We start from the raw sequence: 20,763 nt of genomic DNA, 5'->3' as shown, positions 1-20,763 counted from the left end.
CTGGAGTCAACACAAAAATAATTCTACAAGGGGTGGCTATGGCTATTCTGTAGCTCAGTCTGTTCAGTTCTTGTGTGCTCATTTGAAGACTAGCTACACAGAGCAATGATGCAGCTGTAGTTATATTAATTACACACACATTGAAAGTAGGGCTGTCAAGCGATTAAAAAAATTAATCACGATTAATCGTGCAATTAAACAATAATAGAATACCATTTATTTAAGTATTTGTGGATGTTTTCTGCATTTTCAAATATATTTATTTCAGTTACAACACAGAATACAAAACGTACAGTGCTCACTTTATACTTATTTTTTATTACAAATATTTGTACTGTAAAAAACCAAAAGAAATCTTATTCTTCAATTCCCCCATTACAAGTACCGTACAGCAATCTCTTTATCATGAAAATGAACTTACAAATATAGAATTACATACAAAAAAACTGCATTCAAAAATAAAACAGTGTAAAACTTTAGAGCCTACAAGTCCACTCAGTCCTACTTCTTGTTCAGTCAATCGCTCAGACAAATAAGTTTGGTTACAATTTGCAGGAGATAATGCTGCCTGCTTCTTGTTTACAATGTCACCTGAAAGTGAGAACAGGAGTTCATGTGGCACTGTTGTAGCTGGCGTTGCAAGATACTTATGTGCCAGATGTGCTAAAGATTCATATGTCCCTTAAATGCTTCAACCACCATTCCAGAGGACATGCATCCATGCTGATGATTGATTTTGCTTGATAATGATCCAAAGCAGAACGGACCGATGCATGTTCATTTTCATCATCTGAGTCAGATGCCACAAGCAGAAGGTTGATTTTCTTTTTTGGTGGTTCAGGTTCTGTAGTTTCCGCATCGGAGTGTTGCTCTTTTAAGACATCTGAAAGCATGCTCCACACCTCGTACCTCTCAGATTTTGGAATGCACTTCAGATTGTTAAACCTTGCGTTGAGTGCTGTATCTATCCTTAGAAATCTCACATTGGTACCTTCTTTGTGTTTTGTCAAATCTGCCGTGAAAGGGTTCTTAAAATGAACACTACGTGCTGGGTCATCATCCGAGACTGCAATACCATGAAATATATGGCAGAATGTGGGTAAAACAAAGCAGGAGGCATACAATTCTCCCCCAAGGAGTTCAGTCACAAATTTAATAACGCATTATTTTTCTTAACAAGTGTCATCAGCATAGAAGCATGTCTTTTGGAATGGTGGCCAAAGCATGAAGGGGCATATGAATGTTTAGCATATCTGTCACATAAATACCTTGCAGTGCTGGCTACAAAAGTGCCATGAGAATGCCTGTTCTCACTTCCAGGTGACATTGTAAATAAGAAGCGGGCAGCATTATCTCCTGTAATTATAAACGAACTTGTTTGTCGTAGCGATTGTCTGAACAAGAAGTAGGACTGAGTGGACCTGTAGGCTCTAAAGTTTTACAGTGTTTTGATTTTGAATGCAGTTATGTAACAAAAAAAATCTACATTTGTAAGTTACACTTTCACAATAAAGAGATTGCACTACAGTACTTGTATGAGGTGAATTGAAATACTATTTCTTTTATCTTTTTACAGTGCAAATATTTGTAATAAAAATAATAATATAAAGTAAGCACTGGACACGTTGTATTCTGTGTTGTAATTGAAGTCAATATATTTGAAAATGTAGAAAAACATACAAAAATATTTAATACATTTCAATTGGGATTCTATTAACAGTGCGATTAAAACTGCGAGTAATCGCGATTAATCGCGATTAATTTTTTTAATTGCGATTATTTTTTTTTGTTAATTGTATGAGTCACCTGCAATTAATCACAGCCCTAATTTAAAGATAAAAAGGAAAATTCTACTAGCTTCATGTATGAAAATGCATCTAGTGTAAACCTAAACTATGTACTCCCAGGCTAGTCTCTGGGAATATCTTAAAATGTATAGGATCATCTCCTGAAAACAGTTATGCATGTGAATAATTTTACTCACATGAGTAGTCTCACTGAACTCAGTCACAGTAAATAAGATCTGTGCCTGCTATTATGTGTTTGCAGGACTGGGTCTATAAAAGGCGTCTGTGAACATTACTATAGTTTTGTTTCCTGCTCTCTCTGTAAACTGCATAAAATACCATTTGTGAAACTGGCATAGAACTCCAGCAGTGCAAATCAGAAAGAATGTTCCTAAAATATACTTTGTACATCTTACAGACAGAAGTCCTAATACAGACAAAACACACAAAATTGCTGGCTTCTGCAGAAGAGGGAGCCTCCCACAATGCAGAGGACATATTTTTGAGTAAATTGAATACTGAACCTGATTGTCCTCTTATTACAATGACTGAGTATTTTGAATGTGACAGGAATGCATGAATGAGCCCTTTATTATCATAAAATATGAGACTGTTCAAGAATGGTTGTTATGGAAGCAAGTGGTTTCATTTTATATGTTATTATTTTTATGCCAGAATTAAAGGATTTACCACTTAAGATAGATAGGATAGACATACCCTCAGTTTGTGTTTGCAGACTTGCAGAGGATGCAGGGGTTTGCATGCTGGCTTCTGTAAAATGTTTGGTCAGAACCCTTGCAAAAATCTATTGTGTAATATGCAGTAAATAAATAAATCAATGTAAAACACACTGCAGAGATTAGAAACATTTTTATAGACAGCACTGTACAGACAAGGTACTGTGCCTCAGTTTAAGGAAGTACTTGAGCACATGTTTAAATCCATTCCTATTCAGCAAAGCATTTATGCATGTGCTTAATTATTTTTATTTATATTACCATAGCACCTAGGAGCCCTAGGCATGAAGTTGCATTGATGTGTGTAGTCCCATTGGTTTTATATTAGATGGTCAAGATTAAAGATTAAGATGGAATAAGAGCATTTCAATAAGGCTACCTATGTAAGTAGGTACTACACAGTTTGTATGAGAGTTGCAGAATCAGGCCCTAAGTAGGCAACAGCCACATCTTGCACTAGCTGAGGTTTCCAAGTGGCCTTCAAGGGTATCCCCCTTGTGCAGCACACAGCAGTAATACAAGCTGAATGTAAAGGCATGGATAACTATGGCAAAGTCTGTATACCAAAGCAGCAATATGAAAATGCAAACATTCATATGCTACCTTCTGAAATAGGCAGATCTTGCAAAAATGGAGCAAATACCAGCTAACCTTAGGTTGAAAAAATAACATATAGTATATTCAGAAGTATAGTCATCTGGCCATTGAAAATCCTCCCACCAATTCCTCCGCAAAGTTTCAAGGCCATATGTGAATCACCAGAGAGCATGAAAATAGGGTCTGCTGTTTATCATCACTGTGACATATGGGTCAATTTCCTGCAATATTCTTGAGAAACCTTTTTGAATTAAGTTTAAGTAGCTTTGGATTACATTGTATTAAATGTAAAATTTATATGTTATTGTGGGAAGTGCTGAGAATATCAAAGGACTATTTTAAACAATTTGCCAGACAAGAAGGAATTGTTGGGATAAAGTTAAGCAGATTTCCTAGGAAATATCTGAAGGAAGGTGAATGCAAATTCCCACCTCCAGACACAACCTGCTGCAGCTGTGCCATGAGGAGGGAGCCAGTGTCTGCCAATCACTTGTTACTTGAGGACACAAAGGCCCAAACTTTATATAGGAAAGAATGAACTGTGCATAGTTGTTCTTGTTATGAATTTGTAACCACAGAAAACCCCTCTGAATGGCTGTTCACCTACCAGAGCCTTTGTTGGAGGTGGGATGGTCTCTGGCAAGCTTAGTAGCATCTGTGTGTAATTCTTTTATTGTGTTTATTATGTTTTCTCTGTAATGCTTTCACCTTAAGAATAAATGTGCTTGCTTAGAAGGAGCTCTGTGGTAACTTATAACCGTTGGCAATTATATTGTTCATTGCCTTTGAAGAATAAGCAAAGTATGGGTGCTGGCCTGGTTAGCCAGTCTGGCTTGCTGGGAATAACACAGTGTAAGCAGGGAACTATGCAGCCTGGAAAAAGCTCAGTCAGGTGGGAGAGAGGCACAGGTCTCCACCCAAGAGAGGTGCTGGCTGAGGAGCCAGAATCCTAAAAGTGGCTGCCCTGGGTGAGCCCCGGAGGGGAAATACAGGTGTAAGTTGCTCAGAACTATGACAATTACTATTTCAGTATTGTTAAACTTAGTGGATAATGTCTCAGCATGTGTGGCTAAAATATGATTATCAAGTGTCAAAATGTAAAGCATATGATCCATAAATTGTGGATAAATTGTTAAATTGTGTAAGTTTCTGAATGATAGCTCTTTGTACTTATTGCACTTTTGGCCAAAGGATCCCAAAGAATTTTAAAAATATTAATTTGCCTCAGAACATCCTGTGAGGCAGAGAAGCAGAGTGCTATTCAGATTGTACAGATAGGGAAACTTGGACACAGTGTTGAATGTTTTGCACAAGGTCATATAGAAATGATGATGTTAACTTCTATATGAAGATTAAAACAAAATCTATAAGCTACAGGAAAAACATGCTCTGAAGAGAGCTGGGCAAAGACCACAGAAATGTTTCCACAAGTATTTATTTGAATTTTAAAATATATTTTGCTTCAGCCAGTCTGCACCCCATATGGGTTTGCTTTCTGTGAAGATTTGAGCACTTGAGTTTTACTGCCAGAAATGTCCACAGAAGGCTTATATCAAAGTCAGAGGCACATACTTGTGGAAAGTGAATCTTTAATACACAGGTAAGTATTGTCTTGGAAATTAGCATTAGGTAATATGATATTGCTTCCATTTCCCATCTGACACACACAGTTAAGCAATACAGCTTGAATTTCAACTACTCAAAATGTAGAATAAAGCATCCAAAATTGTATTTGTCAAATAAGTTACAATAGTGTATTTGAGGAATATTTTACCTGCTCACAGTATTCCATGAGCAGAAAAACAGGCTGAATTTGTGAAGTTAGTTATTTGTTACAAATTATTCACACAGCTATTGTTCTGATCCACAGTCATTTCGAGATGGTTCTGTTTAAAAACTGCATGTATGTAGATTAGTACTAAGACAAGTTAAATTCACAACGTAATCACTGTTCCCAAACAGTGTATAAGAAATATGAGGTTTCTAAGGAAGAGCAAGAAGTTGTAGAGACAAAAATCTTTATTTACAGGGTACCTTTTTTGAATTTAGAAATATATTTTTGAGGAGCAATCTTGATGTATGAGAAGCATCATGCGTTACCAGTAGTGAAGACAGTCAATCCATTTCATAGTTATATAAATACTCATTATATGGATACACATAACTAAACCATTAATGTTTCCTTTTAAAACTACTAATTTTTTAGAAAGTTAGACTTAACCCCCACCCTCAAGTTATATATTCTATATTACAAATAACATAGAATCATAGGACTGGAAGGGACCTTGAGAGGTCATCTAGTCCAGTCCCCTGCACTCATGGGAGGACTAAGTATTATCTAGTATTAGTATCTTCTATCTACTGCACTAGTATAGTATAGTATAGTATACTACTATAGTAGACTGTCTACTATAGTAGTATCTAGTATTATCTAGACCTGTGATGGGCTTCCTGCAGCTCCCATTAGCCTGGAATGGCAAACTACAGCCACGGGGAACTGCAGGCGGCTGTGCAAATGTAAGCAAACGGTCTGGCGGTCCGCCAGTGGATTATGCCATGGTCTGCGTGTGCCCTGTGGGCTGCAGGTTGCCCACCACTGTTCTAGACCATTCCTGACAGGGGTTTGTCTAACCTGTTCTTAAAAATCTCCAGTGATGTTGATTCCACAACCTCCTGAGGCAATTTACTCCAGTGCTTAATCACCCTGACAGGAAGATTTTCCTAATGTCCAACCTAAACCTCCCTTGCTGCAATTTAAGCCCATTGCTCCTTTTCCTATCCTCAGAGGTTAAGAAAAACAAATTTCTCCCTCCTTGTAACAACCTTTTACATACTTGAAAACTGTTACCATGTCCCTCTCAGTCTTCTCTTCTCCAGACTAAAGAAACCCAATTTGTTCAATCTTCCCTCATAGGTCATGTTTTCTATACCTTTAATCATTTTTCTTGCTCTTCTCTGGACTCTCTCCAATTTGTCCACATCCTTCCTGAAATGTGGCTCCCAGAACTAGACACAATACTCCAGTTGCGGCTTAATCTGTGCAGAGTAGAGAGGAAGAATTTATTCTCGTGTCTTGCTTATAACACTCCTGCTAATACATCCCAGAATGATGTTTGCTTTTTTTGCAACAGCGTTACACTGTTGACTCATATTTAGCTTGTGGTCCACTATGACCTCCAGATCCCATTCTGCAGTACTCCTTCCTGGGCAGTCATTTCCCATTTTGTCCTTATTGATTTTTATCCTATTTACTTCAGATCATTTCTCTAGTTTGTCCAGATCATTTTGATTTTTAATCCTATCTTCCAAAGCACTTGCACCCCGTCCCAGATTGGTATAGTCCGCAAATTTTATAAGTGTACTCACTATGCCATTATCTAAATCATTGATCAAGATATTGAACAGAACCAGACCCAGAACTTTTCTGTGAGCAGAAATTAAAGCTCTCCCAATTCCTGTTTCTTTGGAGTACATTCATTGTGGCTTTTGTCACAGATGTACGGCTAGCTGCACCTCTGTACCCTTTCTAGTCTGTCTGAATATACTCAGTTGTCAGTCGAGCTTTTAGCTATCCCAGAGCGGAATTGCAGAATTCTCCCATACTCCAATTCTGTCACAGCTTTAGAAGCCTGTGCTGTGTTATGGGTGGGTGAGTGCAGGGGCATATAGAAAAGCAGAAAGACTCTGAATGCCGGAGAATCCATATATCCATCATTATGCAGGAATACTTAAATCCATGTAAAACCTTAGTCAAGTTAAAAAGATTTATGGCAAAAGCATAATAACACTAATCAAAAATAATTGGGCATATAAATACAAAATAGAACATAATAAATGAATAAAGATAAAATCAAATTCAATCAGTCTCAGTGTCACAAGCAACTAGCTGCTAAATAACAAACAGATTTATCTTGAGATTAATTATCTACATCTCTAATTATTTTTCATTTCAGCTTTGATCTATTATTGAAATGCCTAGACTTCTTATTCATATATTACCATAAATGCACATGAGGCTTTAAAAAAATAAGGTCCTGCCTTGATGTACTTTACTGTCTAAAGTCCTGATCCTATCGTGAGTTCTGCATGAGTGCTGAAGTCTGCCCAATTTGAGCTCACTGCAGGATCAGACATAAATTCAGATGGGAATAACAGGAGGATAGGACAAAACTGAGCTGGAGTGGCACAGAAAGGATTTACGGGTTAGGATGAAGACAATACAATTAGGAGGTCACTTGGGTGAGTAAGTGCATGAGCCTTGAGGTCTGCAAAGGGAGTTTTGGGATTGTTTTGAGCTAATATTTGCAAGATTATAGTTCCCAAACATTTTTCGAAGAAGTGAGCTTTGAGAAATGACTTGATGAGGGGAGGGCAGAGTCACAGCAGACTATGGACCCGATCCAACAAACATTTTAAACACATGAGTAGTCCCGTGGGACTTAAAGTCCATGCATAAGTATTTGTAGGATGAGGGCTCAGGTCAGAAAGAGGAGTTTAGGCATAGGGAAATGCATGAATGAAGGTTTGGGCATGAATGGGGGAAGAGACAGAAGAGATAGCCAGATGAGCTGAGTGAAGTGTGGGGGAAGGGGAAGTGAGTAAAGGAAACAAAATCAGAGAGAGGAAGGAAATCAAGGCACAAGATGATCACTTCGGTGACTGACACACTACAAAGATGTATATAGAGAGATTGATTTTAGATGATTAAAGGGTGACTATCCACCATTTCACTTACTCTATCTGAAAGACGTTCAGATCATAGGAGTTAGCCAGGCATATAATATTGTTATGCTGTTTTAAACTGAATTCTTAAAATAAATGTAAAGAGTGCTTAAGTTGCTATGTAAAACTAAGGAGAAGATGTGACACAGTTTTGTAAGTAGAATTTTAGGTGACTGTTATTCATAGTGCAAAACCATTCTGGTCTTAACTTAAAGATAGAGTCAAAGTTCTCTGTTAAGTTTCAGGTATCTGCTTACAAAAGTTAGTATGGACACCACAGACAAATAGTAGGCACTTTTTTGTTGACCTTTTCAAACAGCCCAGTAAAATTGGTTCTTAAGTCTATGTTTGCATGGCACACCTTAAAGGGATCAAACACAGGCTAACAGACAGGCCTCAAAACAACTGTAAATGGTGCCTCATCATATTCTTGGAGTACAGATCCTCTGTCTCAGTGGTTCTCAATCAAGGGGTTGTGAGCAGGACCAGTGTTAGACTTGCTGGGACCCAGGACAGAAAGCCTAAGCCCTGCTACACAGGGCTGAAGCCTGGGGCTCTGAGCCTTGCCACCTGGGGCTGAAGCAGAAGCCTGAGCAACTTAGCTTCATGGGGGCCCCTGTGGCATGGGGCCCCAGACAATTGCCCTGCTTGCTATCCCTTCATGCCAGCCCTGACTTTTATATGCAGAAAACCATTGTTGTGGCACAGGTGGGCTGTGGAGTTTTTATAGCATGTTGGGGGGCCCTCAGAAAGAAAAAGGTTGAGACCCCCTGCTCTATCTAGCAACCTGTCCTGAAAGCTCAGACTACACAGTCTCTCTGCCCAGTCCTTGTTACCAATGCTGACTCATCAGACTCTCCCTATAGCTTAAGCTACATCCTCTCCCAGAACTCGACCCAGAAGTCTGAGCCTCCTGGGTCCAAAGGGCCACATGGTAGGTGTACCATATAACACACAAAGAATTCTAACACATTATCGCTCTCTTCTTAATCACATGAGAAATACACAGATCTCACAAATAACAAACACATGCATTTCCCCTCCCTCTAGCTCACCCTTCCCTTGAGCGGCCTTGGGGTCCATCTGTGTTCAGGAAGGCAGACTTCACACTGCTTCATCAGGCTACCTCATGCAGCTCCTCTCAGCCTGAGCTGGTAAAAAGTGGCCAAAGAGCAAAGAAGTCAGGTCCTGTCCTTTTATAACCTTCCAGACTGTCATGTGACCTCCTGGTCATTACCAACGGGTGACCTTGTTGTTAGGTGACTTCTCCCCTAACAAATCAGTTCTGGCTGGGAGCCAATCCATTGTATATGAGGTTTGTATTTTAGTAGAGGACCATCTCAATTTCACCACCCCCTGTTGTCAGCTCGGTTCCACTACACATTGGCATTTCAGCGCAACATGGAGGTGAAGAGACCACAGAGAAGGCAACTAATCGCCACACTCAAAATGGACTTTGCTGGTTGGTCAAGATTTATAGAGACTTCATAATCTCATGTGGGATACATAAATTGTACAAACAGATTTCCAAATAGTCACACAGACCCACTGACTTTGACCCTTGAAGCTTTTGGAGTACATCTTCTCTAGGAAAAAAGGTGTGTTCTTAACTCAAGCTAGCTAACATGAGATGAATTTCTAGTGAAGACAAGACAGTCTGCAGTTTTCATGAGTCAGCAAGTTAGACGTTAGGGTTTACCTTCACCTGCTAATTCATGTGAAACCTACAAACTAACTTGTCTTCATTAGGATTTTACCTCATGTTAATTACCATGCATTAGCTAACTCAGATAAAGAACACACCTTTTCCTCTAGTGAAGGCAAGGCCTTAGTTCTAATCTTGCTGTGGTAATATCTTGAATCCCTACGCAGCAAGTCCAGCCAGTGTACAGGGACTTTGCCAAATGGCTATCTGCTGTAGCCTCTGACCATCAGTTGACAGACTCAACAAATAAAGGTGGTATAAATCTGCAGTTTTCAAATGTTGTTTTCATATGACAGTCACTTTTCAAACCTCACTTTCAGCTCCTTGAAGAGAGCTGGCTTTTCAGAATTGAGCTGTACTTCAAAAGGTAATCCTCTGTGTAGCACAGCCAGATGTAGCTGAATGAAGCAGCTTAATACTTGCAGCTTCTTATTCAGGTTCTGTATTATCTTTGGACAGGAAATACGGCCAGCCTTTCAGTACACAGCCCATCCCCTCACATGACGTAAACTATGTCTAGTTTTAAAAAAAGTCTGCATAATTTCCTAGGAATTGTTATTAATGATTATTTAACTCTAGAGATTTGTGTTTGTTTTATGAAATAAAACATTTAGGAGTTAGATACTGTGGGACTTCACTATTGTCCCGTCTCCACCCTGATTCCATTCACTGATTTATTTTTGTATATTTATAATACTTAATTGCACGGGACCACAGATGATTTAAAAAAAGGTTCCTTTAGCACATTCAGTAAAAGTAAGGTTTGATAGAGATCATTGAACACTGATAGAATTATGCAAGTCCTGATACTGGAAAAAATTAATTCTTGTTATTTGTATGATTTTTTTCAGAAGTTGCAGAAGGGGGTTTAAAAATATATTTGTTGATGTTTCTAATGGGAACTGCAACAAGTAGATCAGTTTCCTGTTATTGATAAACTAGGAAATTGAAAGTTCTTGAAGCTGAAATCATCTGGATCTTTTATTTCATCTGCAGCGTATACAGTCTGAATTCATTGACTGATGGGCCACAGAAGGTTCAGAATTCATTATAGATAAATCCTGTAGAGGTTGGGTGCTTGTTAGCTAAACTTATTCACACTTTTTGAGGTCTCCTTGATCTTTCACTCCTTCCAGTCCACCACATTTGGCACGCTTCACTTCAACTCTCTCTCTCCAAACAGACTTCTGAGCTCTAGCATGCTTCTCTACCCAGACAGACTTACCATGTCCCACTAGCTCTTTTTCTTAGCCCTGGTCTACACTAGGACTTTAGGTCGAATTTAGCAGCGTTAAATCAATTTAAACCTGCACCCGTCCACACAATGAAGCCCTTTATTTCGACTTAAAGGGCTCTTAAAATCGATTTCCTTACTCCACCCCTGACAAGTGGATTAGCGCTTAAATCGACGTTGCCGGCTCGAATTTGGGGTACTGTGGACACAATTCGATGGTATTGGCCTCCGGGAGCTATCCCAGAGTGCTCCATTCTGACCGCTCTGGACAGCACTCTCAACTCAGATGCACTGGCCAGGTAGACAGGAAAAGAACCGCGAACTTTTGAATCTCATTTCCTGTTTGGCCAGCGTGGCAAGCTGCAGGTGACCATGCAGAGCTCATCAGCACAGGTGACCATGATGGAGTCCCAGAATCGCAAAAGAGCTCCAGCATGGACCAAACGGGAGGTACGGGATCTGATCGCTGTTTGGGGAGAGGAATCCGTGCTATCAGAACTCCGTTCCAGTTTTCGAAATGCCAAAACCTTTGTCAAAATCTCCCAGGGCATGAAGGACAGAGGCCATAACAGGGACCCGAAGCAGTGCCGCGTGAAACTGAAGGAGCTGAGGCAAGCCTACCAGAAAACCAGAGAGGCGAACAGCTGCTCTGGGTCAGAGCCCCAAACATGCCGCTTCTATGATGAGCTGCATGCCATTTTAGGGGGTTCAGCCACCACTACCCCAGCCATGTTGTTTGACTCCTTCAATGGAGATGGAGGCAATACGGAAGTAGGTTTTGGGGACGAAGAAGATGATGATGAGGAGGAGGTTGTAGATAGCTCACAGCAAGCAAGCGGAGAAACCGGTTTTCCCGACAGCCAGGAACTGTTTCTCACCCTAGACCTGGAGCCAGTACCCCCCGAACCCACCCAAGGCTGCCTCCTGGACCCAGCAGGCGGAGAAGGGACCTCTGGTGAGTGTACCTTTTAAAATGCTATACATGGTTTAAAAGCAAGCATGTGAAAGGATTACTTTGCCCTGGCATTTGCGGTTCTCCTAGATGTAGTCCTAAAGCCTTTGCAAAAGGTTTCTGGGGAGGGCAGCCTTATTTCGTCCTTCATGGTAGGACACTTTACCACTCCAGGCCAGTAACACGTACTCGGGAATCACTGTAGAACAAAGCATTGCAGTGTATGTTTCCTGGCATTCAACCAAAATCCGTTCTTTATCTCTCTGTGTTATCCTCAGGAGAGTGAGATATAATTCATGGTCACCTGGTTGAAATAGAGTGCTTTTCTTCAGGGGACACTCAGAGGAGCCCATTCCTGCTGGGCTGTTTGCCTGTGGCTAAACAGAAATGTTCCCCGCTGTTAGCCACAGGGAGGGGGGAAGGTTGAGGGGGTAGTCATGCGGTGGGAGGAGGCAAAATGCGACCTTGTAATGAAAGCACATGTGCTATGTATGTAATGTTAACAGCAAGGTTTACCCTGAAAGAGTGTAGCGACTGTTTTATAAAATGTGTCTTTTTAAATACCGCTGTCCCTTTTTTTTTCTCCACCAGCTGCATGTGTTTCAATGATCACAGGATCTTCTCCTTCCCAGAGGCTAGTGAAGCTTAGAAAGAAAAAAAAAACGCACTCGCGATGAAATGTTCTCCGAGCTCATGCTGTCCTCCCAAACTGACAGAGCACAGACGAATGCGTGGAGGCAAATAATGTCAGAGTGCAGGAAAGCACAAAATGACTGGGAGGAGAGGTGGAGGGCTGAAGAGAGTAAGTGGCGGGCTGAAGAGAGTAAGTGGCGGGCTGAAGACAGGGCTGAAGCTCAAATGTGGCGGCAGCATGATGAGAGGAGGCAGGATTCAATGCTGAGGCTGCTGCAGGACCAAACCAGTATGCTCCAGTGTATGGTTGAGCTGCAGCAAAGGCAGCTGGAGCATAGACTGCCACTGCTGCCCCTCTGTAACCAACCGCCCTCCTCCCCAAGTTCCATAGCCTCCACACCCAGACGCCCAAGAACGCGGTGGGGGGGCCTCCGGCCAACCAGCCACTCCACCACAGAGGATTGCCCAAAAAAAAGAAGGCTGTCATTCAATAAATTTTAAAGTTGTAAACTTTTAAAGTGCTGTGCTTAAAGTGCTGTGTGGCATTTTCCTTCCCTCCTCCACCACCCCTCCTGGGATACCTTGGTAGTCATCTCCCTATTTGTGTGATGAATGAATAACGAATGCATGACTGTGAAGCAGCAATGACTTTATTGCCTCTGCAAGCAATAATTAAAGGGAGGAGGGAAGGGTGGTTAGCTTACAGGGAAGTAGAGTGAACCAAGGGGCGGGGGGTTTCATCAAGGAGAAACAAACAGAACTTTCACACCATAGCCTGGCCAGTCATGAAACTGGTTTTCAAAGCTTCTCTGATGCGTACCGCGCCCTCCTGTGCTCTTCTAACTGCCCTGGTGTCTGGCTGTGCGTAACCAGCAGCTAGGCGATTTGCCTCAGCCTCCCACCCCGCCATAAACGTCTCCCCCTTACTCTCACAGATATTGTGGAGCACACAGCAAGCAGTAATAACAGTGGGAATATTGGTTTTGCTGAGGTCTAAGCGAGTCAGTAAACTGCGCCAGCGCGCCTTTAAACGTCCAAATGCACATTCTACCACCATTCTGCACTTGCTCAGCCTGTAGTTGAACAGCTCCTGACTACTGTCCAGGCTGCCTGTGTACGGCTTAACGAGCCATGGCATTAAGGGGTAGGCTGGGTCCCCAAGGATACATATAGGCATTTCAACATCCGCAACAGTTATTTTCTGGTCTGGGAATAAAGTCCCTTCCTGCAGCTTTTGAAACGGACCAGAGTTCCTGAAGATGCAAGCATCATGCACCTTTCCCGGCCATCCCACGTTGATGTTGGTGAAACGTCCCTTGTGATCCACCAGAGCTTGCAGCACTATCGAAAAGTACCCTTTGCGGTTTATGTACTCGGTGGCTTGGTGCTCCGATGCCAAGATAGGGATATGGGTTCCGTCTATAGCCCCACCACAGTTAGGGAATCCCATTGCAGCAAAGCCATCCACTATGACCTGCACATTTCCCAGGGTCACTACCCTTGATATCAGCAGATATTTGATTGCGTGAGCTACTTGCATCACAGCAGCCCCCACAGTAGATTTGCCCACTCCAAATTGATTCCCAACTGACCGGTAGCTGTCTGGCATTGCAAGCTTCCACAGGGCTATCGCCACTCGCTTCTCAACTGTGAGGGCTGCTCTCATCTTGGTATTCATGCGCTTCAGGGCAGGGGAAAGCAAGTCACAAAGTTCCATGAAAGTGCCCCTACGCATGCGAAAGTTTCGCAGCCACTGGGAATCGTCCCAGACCTGCAACACTATGCGGTCCCACCAATCTGTGCTTGTTTCCCGAGCCCAGAATCGGCGTTCCACAGCATGAACCTGCCCCATTAGCACCATGATGCATGCATTGTCAGGGCCCATGCTTTCAGAGAAATCTGTGTCCATGTCCTGATCACTCACGGGACCGCGCTGACATCGCCTCCTCGCCCGGTATCGCGTTGCCATGTTCTGGTGCTGCATATACTGCTGGATAATGCGTGTGGTGGTTAATGTGCTCCTAATTGCCAAAGTGAGCTCAGCGGCCTCCATGCTTGCCTTGGTATGGCATCCGCACAGAAAAAAGGCGTGGAACGATTGTCTGCCGTTGCTCTGACGGAGGGAGGGGCGACTAACGACACGGCTTACAGGGTTGGCTTCAGGGAGCTAAAATCAACAAAGGGTGTGCCTGTACATCAAGGAGTATTTCAGGCAGGACTGCACGGAGGGTTCCAATAAGAAATGGTGCACCTAAGTTATCGTTGTTATTGGAACAAGGAGGTTAGCCTGGCCTCTGATTGATACATGGCTAGATTTACCTCGCTGCACCTTCTCTGTGAGTGACTGCAGTGTGATCTAGACAGGGGAGGAGGCAAATGAGTACAAAACAAATCTGGTCTATTTCTTGTTCTGACCCACTCCATCTATCTTTTACATCTTTGGCTGGCAGCAGGCGGTGCAGAAGGACTGCATGCCATCCACATCTCATGGCTGCTCGGCAGAAGATGGTACAGTACGACTGCTAGCCATCTTCATCTCTTGCCTGCCTGGCATAAGATGGTACAATATGACTGCTAGCAATCCTCATCTCTTGCCTGCCTGGCAGAAGATGGTACAGTACGACTGCTAGCAGTCCGTATCGCCTGCCCGCTCACCATAAGACGGTTCAATAGGACTGCAGGACTAAAGAGAATGACCTGGTCAAGTCACTCCAAATTTAGTCCCTGCGCCCATGTCTGCCCAGGCGCTCCCAGCCGACGTGGCCAGGAGCACCTCGGACACGACGAGGACGACTACCAATCGTATTGCACCGTCTGCTGCCAGAAGGCAATGGGTTGCTGCTACTGTGCAGCAAAGCCGTACCGCGTCTGCCAGCACCCAGGAGACATAGGGTGACGGTTACCTGAGCTGGCTCCATGCTTGCCGTGGTATGGCGTCTGCACAGGTAACTCATGAAAAAAGGCGCGAAATGATTGTCTGCCCTTGCTTTCACAGAGGGAGGGAGGGAACGGGGGCCTGACGACACGTACCCAGAACCACCCGCGACAATGTTTTAGCCCCATCAGAGTGCTCCATTGTGAGTGCTCTGGACAGCACTCTCAGATGCCCGATTGTTTGCCATTGCTCTGACGCTGGGAGGGGCGCTTACAGGGTTGGCTTCAGGGAGCTAAAATCAACAAAGGGGGTGGCTTTACATCAAAGAGTATTTCAGGCAGGACTTCACGGAGGGTTCCAATAAGAAATGGTGCACCTAAGTTATTGTCCTTATTGGAACAAGAAGGTTAGCCTGGCCTCTGATTGATACATGGCGAGATTTACCTCGCTGCACCTTCTCTGTAAGTGACTGCAGTGTGATCTAGAAGAATGAGTCCCCTAGACAGGGGAGGGGGGGAAGCAAATGAGTACAAAACAAATCTGGTCTATTTCTTGTTTTGATCCACTCCATCTATCTTTTACATCTTTGGCTGGCAGCAGACGGTGCAGAAGGACTGCATGCCATCCACATCTCATGGCTGCTCGGCAGAAGATGGTACAGTACAACTGCTAGCAGTCCGTATCGCCTGCCCGCTCACCATAAGACGGTTCAATAGGACTGACTGCAGGACTAAAGAGAATGACCTGCTCAAGTCACTCCAAATTTAGTCCCTGCGCCCATGTCTGCCCAGGCGCTCCTGATCGACCTCACAGAGGCGACCAGGAGCACCTCAGACATGACGATGACGGCTACCAGTCGTACTGTACCGTCTGCTGCCACAAGGCAAGGGGTTGCTGCTACTGTGTAGCAATGCCGTACCACGTCTGCCAGCACCCAGGAGACATAGGGTGACGGTTACCTGAGCGGGCTCCATGCTTGCCGTGGTATGGCGTCTGCACAGGTAACTCAGGAAAAAAGGCGCGAAATGATTGTCTGCCCTTGCTTTCACGGGGGGAGGGAGGGAACGGGGGCCTGACGATATGTACCCAGAACCACCCGCGACAATCTTTTAGCCCCATCAGGCATTGGGATCTCAACCCAGAATTCCAATGGGCAGCGGAGACTGCGGGAACTGTGGGATAGCTACCCACAGTGCAACGCTCCGGAAGTCGACTCTAGCCTCGGTACTGTGGAAGCGCTCCGCCGAGTTAATACACTTAATGCACTTAGAGCATTTTCTGTGGGGACACACACACTCGAATATGTAAAACCGATTTCTAAAAAACCGACTTCTATAAATTCGACCTAATTTCGTAGTGTAGACATACCCTTAGTTGATATGCCATTTGTGGGAGGGAGCATCAGAAATTAGTCTGAACTCTCCTGCTATACTTTGGACAACGACTCCATTCAAATCTGTTGCATGTGCTGCTGGGGATCAAGGGACCCCTGAGTGCATTTCCTTTCCACAAAGCCCAATGAACCCTCCTAGTCGGACAACTGAAGATAGAGACTACCATAGCTCAGCAGAACTGCTGGAAACAGCATTCAGCAAAAGGAGTTTGTCCTGGCATTGGTAATACAGTGAATGGGTATTTGACCTTTCAAAAACAATCAGATTTGTTTGTGTTCATAATATGGAGTCAGATTCACCTGGTTCTTATTTTTCCCCAAACTTATTTGCCAAGAACTAAATCAGATGCTGCAGTGTAATGGTTTTAATTTATTTTCAAAATGATATTGAATCACTGGAGTGCTTTAGACAAGATATTTATCATATCAGCACATTGTTTTCAATGAGTATGTATTTTAATCAGTACACTCTTCGCGTGTTGTCAGTTGTGCTTTATATGGTGGCTACATTTTCCTAAGAGCAGAATTGAAATAACGTAATTGTTTGTGCTACAACCCCACATTTCAATTTATCAAAAGGTTTTTGATAAGTGAGATTTTAATGCTGTGCACAAAGAGTATGAGGCAACTGATATTAGATGTGGTCAAGGCTATTATGTTCTAGGATTTGTATGGGTTACATTGACAATGTGGTTTGTAAAAGCCTAATATAAAATCTTGATAATGCAAACACAGCTATTAAAGATGTTAGAACTTCAGGAATTAGAATAAGGTCACCTGGCAGCGTCTAATGAGACCACTCTCCTTAACACAAGGCTAATTATTTCTTTGTGGAACAGATTGTAACAATAATCACTGATCTTCAATTTGAAAAAAACAGAGAAAGAAAGAGAGAAAGAAAGAAAGAAAGAGAACCACATTTGACAACTCAAAAATGTATTTGCAACAAAGATCAGTTAAGTTAATAATGTTTTATGATTTCCATTCCATTAGTATATTAAAGCATGGCAAACACTGTTTGCATATAATCCTGCACTGTTATTAAATGTGTTGGCATAATTATCCAAGAACTCAGGAGAAAATGATTTTTCTTTTCTTTTCTTTTCTTTATGTTAAACATTTGTGTGGGTTGGGGAAAACTGGAAGATACATCATATATGATTCACATGACACTTTGTTAAGTCACTTACCTTCTTCAAATGACATTTCTTTGATAGGCACAACTGAAGTCTGTCATTAACCCTCAAAATTGTTATGTTTTCAATAGTTAAAGAGCCTAGATTACTTTCGGTTCAGATTAAGTGTAAGAGTAGCCACTAGACCTGGGGTGGCAATTGGCCCCTGACAGATGTATTAAACTTTTGTAACACTGACCTATGTCAGGTTCTTGGGCCCAGGAAATAAAATTCAGTCTCTTACAAGTACTCCTACACATCACACCTTTATTATATTAAGGGAAAAAAACAAATGAACAAAAATAAAATTTCCATGAGAAAGAAAGCAATCAGCATTTCTCATTCTCTAAGATCTTCCATTTGAATCCTGTCATAATTCTTCCCACTGGTAGATTTTGTACATTTAATACTCAGTCATAACTTATTTTTTCTGATATAGGAAGCTACTTCAATCATTAATGTGTTGGATAAAGAGAATAATTTATCTCATACTGTGACCCAAGTCTCTGCCTTCCTTCCCAAACCTCTTCAAGCAAAGACAATGATATAAACGTACTATATTGCATGAATATGTACTAATTTGGGATAGTCTTATTTCTAGATATGACTTTCCCTGGTACTCAGCTATAATTTCTAGACCTAAAATTAAGTAAAGGAAGGAAGACTTTGCATCCCCAAAGGGCTGTACCTGGTCCTTAGAGACGGACACCCAAGAACATTTTTTGATTCTCTTATTTTAAGAAGCCTTGCCTGTGTACAGCGAATGGAAACTGTGACTGCTCATTGTTATTTCTGGTGTTTTAGACTGCATTATACTGTTTGTGTTGCACTAAAGCATGTTGCAGTAAGAAAGTATGACTGCTTTACTCCTGGGAATCTCAGGACAACAAGATCTGCGTCTCATGAGGCTATCCCAGTGTACAAAGTCTTTAAATAAATAAATTGCTAGGTGACCATCTAAAGAACCAGCTCTGATATTACAAGGTAAAGCATCTCAGTCAAAAAGTAAGATATACACAATCAATTAGTTTTATACAACTTCTATTTTCCAAGATAAAAAGTAGTGATTTTTTAAAAATAATGTGAATATGAATATGTTCAATAGATGAGCTTCTAAGAATGTGTTAACAGTATGTTTTGAACAAAAATATGTCTTTTCTATTACAAGTGAACTACTATTCCTGGTGTGTTCTCAGCATCTCATAGTACAGTACATAGTGATTCTGTATAATATATGTTATATGATGGTGTCTAAATTAGCTGTTGCCACTCAAGAAGGCAATCTTGCAGTCACCATGGATAGTTCTCTGGAAACTTTCATTCAGTGCACAGCAGTAGTCAAAAAGGCTAACAGTATGTTAGGGACTATTAGGAAAGGGATAGAAAATAAGACAGAACATCTCATAATAGCACTATATAAATCCATAGTGCACCCTGTGATGGGTTCAGTCACAGAGACCCTCTTAGGACTGTCACCTGACATGCTGAAGATACCTCTGCACCCATTTTCTTTGCCAGTTTGGGACTCCAGAACTCTGCCTTGTTGAGCCAGACACGCTAACGGCTTCCGCTTAATGTTTACATCAGTAAGACAAGTTTATATCTTATTCTCCTAACTCCAGACAAGAAATAATACATGCAAACAAATGGGATGAACACACTCAATAGATCATGAGCTTTTTAATGATACCTTACAAGAGACCTTTTGCATAAAGCATATTTCAGTTACATCGTATTCACACTCATAAGCATATTTCCATAAAACATTATGGCAGTGTTTCCCAAACTTGGGATGCCGCCTGTTCAGGGAAAGCCCCTGGCGGGCCAGGCAGGTTTGTTTACCTGCCGCGTCCACAGGTTCGGCCGATCGCGGCTCCCACTGGCCGTGGTTCACCGCTCCAGGCCAATGGGGGCTGCGGGAAGGGGCACAGGCTGAGGGACGTACTGGCTGCTGCTTCCCGCAACCCCCATTGGCCTGCAGCGGTGAACCCGGCCAGTGGGAGCCGCGATTGGCCGAACCTGCGGACGCGGCAGGTAAACTAACTGGCCCGGCCCGCCAGGGGCTTTCCCTGAACAAGTTTGGGAAACACTGCATTATGGAGTGCAATGTCACACACCCATACCTTGAATATTGTGCAGGTCTGGTGGCCCCATCTTTAAAAAAGGGTATAGTAGAACTGGAAAAGGTTCAGAGAAGCACAGCAAAGATGATCAAGTGTATGGCATGACTTCCATATGAGAAGAAACTAAAAAGATTAGGGCTGTTCATCTTAGAAAAGAGATGGCTAAGAGCGGGATAGGACAGAGGTCTATAAAATCATGCTTTTTGTGTGGAATAAGTGCATAATGTTATTTATCCTTTCACACAATACAAAAACCAAGGCTCACTCAATGAAATTAATAGGCAGCAGGTTTAATACAAACAACACAAAGAACTTTTTCACACAATGCACAGTCAACCTGTGGAACTCATTGCCATGAGATGGTATGATAGCCAAAAGTATAACTGGATTTAAGAAAGAACTGGATAAGTTCATGGAGGGTAGGTCAATCAATGGCTACTAGCCAGAATGGTCAGGCACAGAACCCCATGCTCAGAGCAACTCTAAATCTCTGACTTCCAGAAGCTGGAAGTAGAAACCAGGGGTGGATCATTCCATAATTGCCCTGTTCTGTACACTCCTCTGAAGCTCTGGTACAGGCCACTATCAGAGACCTGATACTGGGCAAGATGGAGCATGGTCTGACCCAGTATGGTAGCTCTTATATTCTGTGGTCAACTTGTTAAATCAGCAACTGAATGTATGTGGCAGATGAATGTACAAGTTATGGGGTAGAATACATCTGTGGCTGTACACTGCAAAGCGATTGTAAAACTGGCATGTTCTTACTCAGCAAGTCTGCTGTGACATTTTCTGACTTTAGTGACAAATTGTGCTTTTAATGATTTTTA

This window comes from Lepidochelys kempii, chromosome 1 (genome assembly GCF_965140285.1).
Source record: "Lepidochelys kempii isolate rLepKem1 chromosome 1, rLepKem1.hap1, whole genome shotgun sequence".
Lineage (NCBI taxonomy): Eukaryota > Metazoa > Chordata > Testudines > Cheloniidae > Lepidochelys > Lepidochelys kempii.
This window is presented reverse-complemented; position numbering follows the sequence as displayed.